This window comes from Peromyscus eremicus, chromosome 7, assembly GCF_949786415.1.
Source record: "Peromyscus eremicus chromosome 7, PerEre_H2_v1, whole genome shotgun sequence".
Taxonomy (NCBI): domain Eukaryota; kingdom Metazoa; phylum Chordata; class Mammalia; order Rodentia; family Cricetidae; genus Peromyscus; species Peromyscus eremicus.
In genome coordinates this window covers 42,794,928-42,804,892 of record NC_081422.1, presented here as the reverse complement: position 1 = coordinate 42,804,892, position 9,965 = coordinate 42,794,928, and the positions used below count along the sequence as shown (strand labels likewise).

General features: G+C 42.4%; 1 pseudogene; it reads left to right on the top strand.

The window, feature by feature from the left end:
• Nucleotides 1-8,828: 8,828 nt before the first annotated feature.
• Nucleotides 8,829-9,699, top strand: LOC131915607 (small ribosomal subunit protein uS5-like; annotated as a pseudogene).
• Nucleotides 9,700-9,965: the final 266 nt, after the last annotated feature.

Below are 9,965 nucleotides of genomic sequence, written 5' to 3'. Positions count from 1 at the left end.
AGGCCTTTTCTCGCCCAAGGATTGTGGCAGAACCAACTGAGGCTCCCTGGCCTGTGGTCATTCCCTGATCTTATATTACATCCCCAGGTTGTAGCTCAGTGTGTGTGTGTGTGTGTGTGTGTGTGTGTGTGTGTGTGTGTGTATACATGTATGTGTGTATGTGAATGTGTGTATATATGTGTGTATGTCAATATGTATATGTGTTTATGTTAATGTGTGTGTTATGTGCACATGCAGAGGCAAAGGTTGACTTCATTTTTCATTCTCTGTTCTCTCACCGAACCTAAGGCTCTCTGTTTGGGCTAGATTGGCCTCTGGTCCACTATCATACTCGGGATGAGATGAACATTTTTATTCTTCTGCACTTTTGGGCTCATCAGATTGAGGGAGCAAAGGCTGAAGTGAAATCGAACTGAACCTGAATTATAGCGAGAAATGAAGATTCTAAATGCCCATGATCTGCCCCTGGAGTGTTCTCTGCCTCGTAGCCATGTTCAGCCAGTGCTCATCTGTGTAACTGAATCTCATGCTTAGATTTCTGTATCTTCCGTAAGAGGAATGAGAGGTAATAGAATGGAATTGAGTGCTCAGTGTATGTGTGATGATTGGGGTCAGTTTGGCTCCTTCTGGAGATGGTAGTGAGGAGTAGTGACGGCCCTTCAGCCTTTGCTTTTCTCTGGTGACTGAGGTGAGAACAAGCACTTTCACAGAGCTGCCAGCCTTCACCCCACCCTTAAACACTAGCTTATTCTGACACTTTGATAAGCGTTTTACCAGTGTCAACTTTTATGGTGGACCATTTGACATCAAACCCTGCAATTAAGCTTTGCTTTTTACAGTTAAATAACAAGGGTTCAGTTTGGCTTCGGTTTGCTGTTTTATTGGTTTTGAGTTAGTTCACAGCAATGAGCAACTGCCACCCTCATCCACCCAATGTTGACTGACTGTGGTTTTCGGCTTGGAGAGATATTGTGTTGCTTTTCCTGGGACAGGAACAAACGTTCGTTCACTCCAGATAGGGCACCAATGACACAGCAAACAAACGGTTCCACCCAAGCTGAGTTTGGTGAGCCAATGAGTTTACTGGATTTACTTATGGGATCCTGGATGAGGGGTCACTTACAGGAGCCCGATCGATGAAGGGTTACAGAAGCCTATGTGACCCCCCAAAAGCTGCATCGTCAAAAACTCCCACTCCACAATGGTAATAGTCTCCTGAAAGCTACATAAATGCAATCCCCTTAAGTTAACCTTTACTTGCTATATATTCACACACCTCCTGAGCTGGGGGAGGCTGTGGGAGGGAGGGGGTGGTTGGGATCTCTGGTGAGGGTCTAAGGACTCTCCCCGTCTCCCCCTTCTGAGAGAACATCCACAGGACTGATCTTGTGAAGGTCTCATGGATGTAACCACACATGCCCCATAATGTGCCCACATTATGCCTGGAGGGAACGGGCCACACAGGAGAATTGCTTTTTCTATTAGCAAAATGTTGGAGAATATAAATTTTCACTAGAAGCAGAATAGTCCTTTTTTAAAGAAATAATAAAAAATACAAATGAAGGCAAAGACTGCCATTTCATAAAATCAATGAATTTAGCTTTCCTTCCTTCCTTCCTTCCTTCCTTCCTTCCTTCCTTCCTTACTTCCTTCCCTCCTTTTTTCCTCCCTTCGTCCTCCTCTCTTTTCTTCATCCTCCTTTCCTCCATTCTTCCCCTCAGTTTGTTTTTTTCTTCCTTTTCTTTAAGAGTTATGGGACAGTTCTAAGTGTCAAAACCCAGCATACACCCCTCTCTAAGTTGTGTGCACATTGTAAAAATGGTCCCGAGGCTGTTTGATGCTTGCTTTTGATTTCCTTGTTTGATGCTTGCTTTTGATTTCCTTATTCTCTCCCCGTTCCTGCAGTGTCTAGTTGACATTTATTGCAGCCTTTTCCGCCTTCCCTGCCCATAATATCATAAACATTTCTTTTTTCCCTGCAAGGCAGCACTTAGTTTACCTCTGTCCTGATTGTTTTCAGGCTTTCAGTAGGCTGTGGGTGCCTTCATACACAATGCTTAATCCTCTTTTAGAAAGGGAGATGATGGGTTAAGAACTAGTGGACTCCCTTAAAATTGAGACTCCTAAAAGCCACTGAGCAGCAGCAGCAGCAGCAGCAGCAGCAGCAGCAGCAGCAGCAGCAGCAGCAGCAGCAGCAGCTGTTACCACCGTCACTCCCTTATTTATCATTGCAGACAGCTAGTATGGACCTTTTATGGTCTGAATGTTTGGGTCCCTCCAAGCTTGGCAAGTTGAACCCTAATCTGAAGGTGACAGTATTATGATGTGTTGCCTTTTGGGACATGGTTGGTCATGACATCAGGGTTCAGGAAGGGGATCTGTATCCTTATGAAAGGAGTGGTCCCCAGCTCCATCTTGTTACTGTGCACCTTCATCCAAAATGTTGAAGCAGAGTCTTATAGCCTTCAGGTTTAAGTTCATGTGAGGACCTAGAGAGGATGGCCATATATGGGTCAGAAAGAAGGTTTTCAGCAGGCATCAGCCTGACTTGGCCTCTGGAGTGCTCAGCCTCTAGACTCATGTGAATCACCTAGCCTAAGGTTCTGTGCTAGGAACCTGACTGGACAGAGACATGTATGTGGCTGTAAACATCACCACTGTGACCAACCGCCCTCTTTTTTCTCTTTAATTGCTTCTTGGGAAGAGGAAACTTTGCTAATGCAGGTAAACTCTTCTAACAGCAATGTTGCAGTCAACAAACATGGAAAGAATGAGAAAAAGCACAGTATATGTCTTAACTCCTTAACTCAAGCTTGTCAATCCAACGTAATCATCATTATGAGATGCTAAAGTAATTATGAGTTCCACAGGGTGCTATTAACAACAGATTGCTTCCTAGCCATGAGAGGAGAGGGTATCTACATAACAGGGAAGTCAGGCTGCTGCCACCTATTGATAGATCCACTTGGCATCTCGGAAATGGGTCCATCTTGCTACTGTGTGTCTTCTGGAGTGAAGTACATTTATCCAAAAATTTGAACTGGAATCTGACAGCTTTCAGATTTAATTTCTGTTTTACAGGAAGTTTAGAAGGTAAAGGAAAACATTACATAACACTATGATAAAGGAATAAGAAAAACCCAGGAGGTGGGATATTCTGAAGAACAATCCCCTCGCATGAGGAAATCTCTGGAGGTAAGGGGTATACTTATAATCATAACTGTGGTGATGGGTCATTCATAGTGTTGACTTACGCCCCAATTCATCCACTTGTACATATCAAGTATGGGCAGGTTTGTATATATAAATTATAATTCAATAAAGCTGTTAAAACAGATACTTGAGATATTATATCCAGTTACTGGAATAAGGCCTGCTATGTACTTGGAAAAGATGTTGTGGAGAAAGTTGGAAAAAGCTGAATATTATAAGTAAGCAAATAAATAAATAAATAAATAAATGTGTGTGTGTTATCACATACAATTCTATATCAATGCTATACTTTGATCATGTTTTCTCCTCCTCCAATTTCTCCTAGATCCTCTCCACCTCCCTGCCCACCTAATTTTATGTTCTCTCTTTAAAATCAAATAAGCAACAACAACAACAAAACCCATATCTTAAGCAACCTTGAATGTGTTAGTCAGGAACTGTCCATTTAGCATTGCACCTGATCTTAAACAAAATTTGCTTGTGATTGTCCCCAGTGGGTGCCTATGCGTGCAGCTGTTTCCGTATGTCCCTCTGCCTCCCCCACCCTGGTCTTTTGGTTAATGATTACTGACAAGCAATGGTTTGCAGAGCAATTTGGAGGAGTACTGCTGTGGCTTCCATGGCTTTATTGTATCCTTTGGGTAATATTGTCTTCTGAAATCCTTCTTTCCTGGTGCTCTGAAAGCTGACGGCCCTCAGGGTACCATGACAGTGCTAGATGTCATGGAGAAGCCGGGAGTGTGATGTCTCTTCAGCTCTCTACTGTTTTATTGTATTTTAATGGAGCAGCACACTTCTTGAACCCATGATTCACAGAAGTATATTGTATGCACTAACTGTATTTGAGAAACAGCTCAGACAGCTAGACTTCCTTGTTGCATTCAAGGCAGTCATTCAATCACAGAATTTAGAGTTAGAATGGGTAGCAAAAAAGTCACCTACTTTAATTTGGTAATATGATACTATTGGTATTATTGGTAGCCATGATTTTCAAACTTTAGCATGCTTTATAATCATATAGAGAGCTTTCTAACAAGTATGTCACAGTGTATCAACCCAGGATCCATTTTCAGACCTGACATAAGATGTTGAAAGCCTGAATCACATCCCATCACCTTCATTCAGCAGGGATATGATTCCCCTATTTGTTCATTATCTCAATAATCCCAAACCAAGCACACCACACAGCTGTTGACCATTATGAAATAAACCTCAACATCATGGTCATGTTAATAGGTTCCCCAATCACAAATGTTTTATTTAAAGCAACAAACTCACACCCTTAGCAGGAAACCCAAAAGATAACACTGTTTGGACCTTAAAGCCGTTATTCCACATGCTCCCTCCCACCCACCCCCACCCTCCCCACCCCCATCATGTCCCATCGTCTGATGGAGCTTCCTGTTGCTTCTGTGCTTTCTGGAAGTCTCCTGCCAGCACCCAGACACTCTCTGTGACCTGCGAGTAAGTCAGTTGCATGAATTCTTCATTCAAGCCCTCCTCGGGTCCTACCTGATACTCATAGGCACTTCTTCCTGCCCCAACAGGCTCTCCAAATGAGTCCATATCTTGGCTTATGGTCACTCTGCACAGAGAGACCTCAAGATCAGATTAGAAAAAAACTAACAATAAAAATTACAACCTAGTGTTTCTTGCAAGGTAGGTCCACTGACAGCAAATCCCTAGCCGCTTTTATCTGAAAATGCTTTACCTCCACTGACAGACATTTTTGCTGTGTATAGAATTGTATTCACAGATACCTCTTGGAAGAAATAGATTATTTTTAAAAGAACATTTTGAAAGATCCTCAGATACTGCTTGCTATTCTATTTTCCAGCTCCCATATTTAAAGAAGTCGGTTGGCATTTGAATCATTGCTCACTTCTACATCCTTTATCTTTTCTGACTGCTTCCAACACCTTCTCATTTTCAGCAGGCACTATCATATGCACAAGAAGTTTACTTTAAGTATATCCTCTCCAAGTCTCTATAAAATCTCCAAAATCTATTCATGTAGGACTTTCTATATGTCTAAGATATTTACATTATTTATTTTTAACATCTGCATGCACACCTGTCTGTGTGGGGGTTAGTACATGCGCCATGGGGTGCCCATGGAAGCCAGAAGGGAGTGCCGGGTCCTTTGGAGCTGAAGTTGTCTGATGTGGGTGTTAGGAACTGAAGTGTGGTCCTCTGCAAGAGACTACATGCTCTTAACCACTGAGCCATCTCAATAAGCTTGCTTTTTGTGATTTTTCCTTTCTTCTTTCTACTCCTCTTCTGGAGCTCTTTTTACCAGTTTTATTGATTTCTATCAGTTTATATTCAAGTTAAAAAGTCTCCATTATCTTTATTCTATCATTGCCCTTGAGGCCCACTGAACAGGAGTGAAATTATGCCTGGCATTAGAAACCTAGCCAGCTTTTTGAGGCTAGCAAGGGCATGGATCTTAGAAGAGAACCTACTGCTATCACTTTGCTAGACCAGCACAAGACCCAACTAAATTCTGAATTTCATCCTTATACCCACAGACAACTGTAGCTATCACATCCAGAAAGCTTCTCTTTATAGCAAATGGATACCTGGGCAGGGAACCACATCTGGACACAACGCAGAGTTCAACATATCTTGTGGAGCCCAACCCAAGTAGAGACATCCACACCACAGCTCCCGAATCTATGGCTCAGGGAACACAGAGAAAGAGGAAGCAGAAGGATTGCAAGAACCAGAGGACCAGGAATTCTGCCGTCAAACAGTCTCTCCTAGAAATATGTGTATAAACAAGACCAGAAGAATGGTGGTATCGACAGACATATTAATGCGGAAGGGGAAAATCTCGCGGGATCTCACTCCTAGAAAAAGAACTGCAGGCAACTAGTGACTGCTGAGAGAAGAATTTCTCCTAGGGATGAGCCTTCTGACTGGCTTTCCAGTACAAAGTGGTCAGCCCTAAACCATACACACACACACACACACACACACACACAGCAGAAACAGAACCAGCAAGTTGAATTTATATACTATGTGCCTCTCTTTTCTTCATCACTCTCCATGTTTGTTTTTTGAGATAGGGTCCCAAATATATGTAACAATAATAATCAAAGAAAAAGAGGCTATAAATTTGAGAATGGAGGACACATTGAATAGATTGAAGAGAGGGGACAGGGGAGGCTCTGGAGAGAGGAGAGAGCGGGGTAGAAATCATGTAATTATACTTTAATTAAAATATATTAAAAATTACTAATACCTTTATAATAAAACTGTTATATCATATAAAGAACAAAACAAAGTAAGACATTTAGTGTGTGTGTGTATGTGTGTGTGCAAACCATGGCACGTGTGTAGCAGTCAGAGGACAACTTACAGGAACCAGTTCACCCCTTCCGCCATGTAGGCTCTAGGGCTTGAACTCAGGCAGTCTGGCTTGGTAGCCAGCACCTTTCCCTGCTGAGTCATCTCAATGGCACCTGTGTCTAGTAGCCTTTTTATTTTTTAAAGAAACTAAGCTTTATGTTTTCTATTTGAAACTCACTTTCTATTTCTGTACTGGTGTTTTCTATTTTATGTACTAGAAGCATATATTTTTCTTTATGTAATTTGGAACAATTTGAAGTCTACTCATTTCGATATCCGAGTCCCTCTGCCTCCACTGAACATCTTTCTTTCCTCGGGAACAGATCACTATTTCCTGTTTCTAAAAACAAAAAAGAGAAATAAAAACAAGCAATCCTCTTAAAAAATTCCAGGAGCTATGGATAGATATGGGTGAAGTATACATGTGCAGTTAGCAGAGAACCACAAGGACTGATGCTCAACTAGCCGATGGAGAAATGGAAGTTAAAACAGCGCTGACACGCCTCTGCATGCAGAACAGCTGAAACTGATGAAGGGAAGCTTGAGAAAGAGGAAGAACGGGAGGAAGGGGTGGGGGAGAGAGGGCTTCTGGAGAGGATTGCTTTGTACACTGCTAGTGGAAACTGGAGAAAAGGTTCGTGGTTTGCTGTTTTCTTTTCTCTTTACTTTTGTGTGCACCCGTGTGTGTGTGTGTGTGTGTGTGTGTGTGTGTGTGTGTGTTGTATGTACTTGTTAGTTTGGGTATATGAACATGTGTGTATACGTATAGAAGCCGGATGTTGTTGTCTAGTATCTTGCCTTGATCACTCTCCACCTTTAAGTTTTGAGACAGACTGTCTCATTGAAACAAAAGCTCATTGATTTGGCTAGACTGGCTGGCCAATGAGCTTCATTGATCCATCTTTCCACTACAAAGAAATTCGGGGAAATCTCCATAGAATCATGCAGATCAGAAAAAACAAACAAACAGATAATCTAAAAACTTACACATAATATAGTTTTATCTATGTAACACTCCTCTGAGATGGCAAAATTATTAAAATGGAGAATAGACAAGAGATTATTTTTGGTAGATATGTAAACAATCACACATAAAATTATATGAAGCTGAAAACATGCATGTGTGCACACATATAAACATGTACAAGTAAAATTGGACAAATATGGAGTTAAGATTGATATGTTGTCTCACTGTCCAGATCCTGTGTGTAAAATATATCACCACAACTGGTTAAGGGATACATGGAGTCTCTTTGTATCACTTATTTCAACAGCATGTGGAAAGATAGATGTGGTCACTCTATTCTCTGAAACAACTGATACATCAATGTTTTTCCTGCTATTATTTTTCAGATTTCCTCTTTCATGCAAATTTTATTTTAGATACAATTCATATATAACAATAACTTTGAAATTACATAATTAAATGCATGTTGACAAATGCATTACCAATAATCTCCTTGTGAGACAACTCCCATAATCAGTATTTCCTCATTTTGCTGGCAATCAGTTCCTGGGCCTTGCGATAAAAATCGGCTTTGTAATACCATAGTTTTGTATGTTTAGGATTTTGTTAAATGGTGATTCCATCTTTGAAGGGCCACCATGCAGTCCTTCACTACCAGCCTCTCCTCCTGCCCAGTCCTCCTAACCTTACTTTCTGACACATGTCGATTCCAGGAGAAACTCTCAATAAACCTGTCTGCAAACCTCACCTCTGAAGGTGCTGCCTTGGAAATCTGATCCACACACCACCGATGTGCTTTGATTTTATTTTCAAGTACTGAAGTTTCATGATTTGGATATTAACTATCTCCCAAAGGTCCCTGTGCTGAAGGCTTCTGACACTACTGGTGGGTAGTAAGAGGCTGACTTAGTGAACTGAGGTTAGGTTACTGGGTGTGTGCCCTTGGAGGAGGCATAGGAGAAAGAAGAGTGCTGCCCCCCAGCTTCTATGAGGCCAGCAGCTTCTCCCAGCACACACTCCCAACTGTGTACTGCTCTCCAAGCCTGCTAATGGGTCAACTAAGCACAAGCCCAAACCTCGGAAACTGTGAGCCAAAATATGACTTCCTTCCTTATAAGCTGCTTACCTCAAGTGTTCTGTCACAGCAACAGGAAGCTAAGCTGGCTAACTCCCAGGGCATGTTCATTTTGATTCATCACAATCTTTTATCCAACCAGGATTCACTGTACCAGAATCATGCAAATACTCTCTTCAAAACCTAGGAGTACTTCTTTGGGAAAACACCAAATAGTGGATGACGCTGGTGCAGTGGGAGGGACTGGAGGGACCCAAGGACCCAGTGGCCCAGGATTGGAAGGCTGGGGCAGCTTCTGTGGATGATTCCGCAGTGGTTTTAGGGACCGTGGACATGATTGAGGCCAGCGGTAATCGAGGCCATAGGACTCGTGGAGGTAAAACTGAGAACCAGGAGTGCATCCTCGTCACTAAGCTGGGCCACCTGGTTGAGGACATGAAGATCAAGTCCCCAGAGCAGCGCTACCTGCTCTTCCTGCCCATTAAGGGATCAGAGATTATCGATTTTTTTTTTTCCTGGGCCCATCCCTAAAGGATGAGGTTCTAAAGATCATGCCTGTGCATAAGCAGACTCCGGCTGGCCAGCAGACCAGGTTCAAGGCTTTTGTTGCTACTAAGGACTCCAATGGTCACATTGGTCTTGGTGTTAAGTGATCCAAAGGGGTAGCCACTGCCATCCGAGGGGCCATCATCTTGGCTAAACTTTCCATTGTCCCCGAGGGAACAAGATTGGCAAGCCCCACACTGTTCCATGCAAAGTGACAGGCCGCTGTGGCTCTGTGTTGGTGCGTCTCATCCCTTTCCCCAGAGGCACTGGCATCGGCTCTGCTCCTGTGCCCAAGAAACTACTGCTTATGGCTGGTATTGATGACCCCTACACATCAGCCAGGGGCTGCACTGTTACCCTGGGCAACTTTGCCAAGGCCACCTTTGATGCCATTTCTAAGACCTACAGCTACCTGACCGCCAACCTCTGGAAAGAGACTGTGTTTACCAAGTTTCCTTATCAGGAATTCACTGACCATCTTGTAAAAATCCACACGGGTTTCTCTGTTCAGAGGACCCAGGCTCTAGCTGTGGCCATCATATGAGGGTGTTTATACAAGAAAAGTGAATTAAGTCTATTAAAAATAACAACAGCAAAATTAAGAGTAACATCTTCGTTTTGTTTTTTATGATTCTCCCATTGGATAGATTTCAAAGTAGCTAGATCAATTCCCTTTTTTCTGTTAACTGTCTTTTTGCACTCTCAAGAAATTCTTAGCTTGCCATGGTTTCATTCATTCGCCATGCAGCCTATCAGTTAGACCTTTTTTTTTTTTTTTTCCTGAGACAGGGTTTCTCTGTGTAGCTTTAC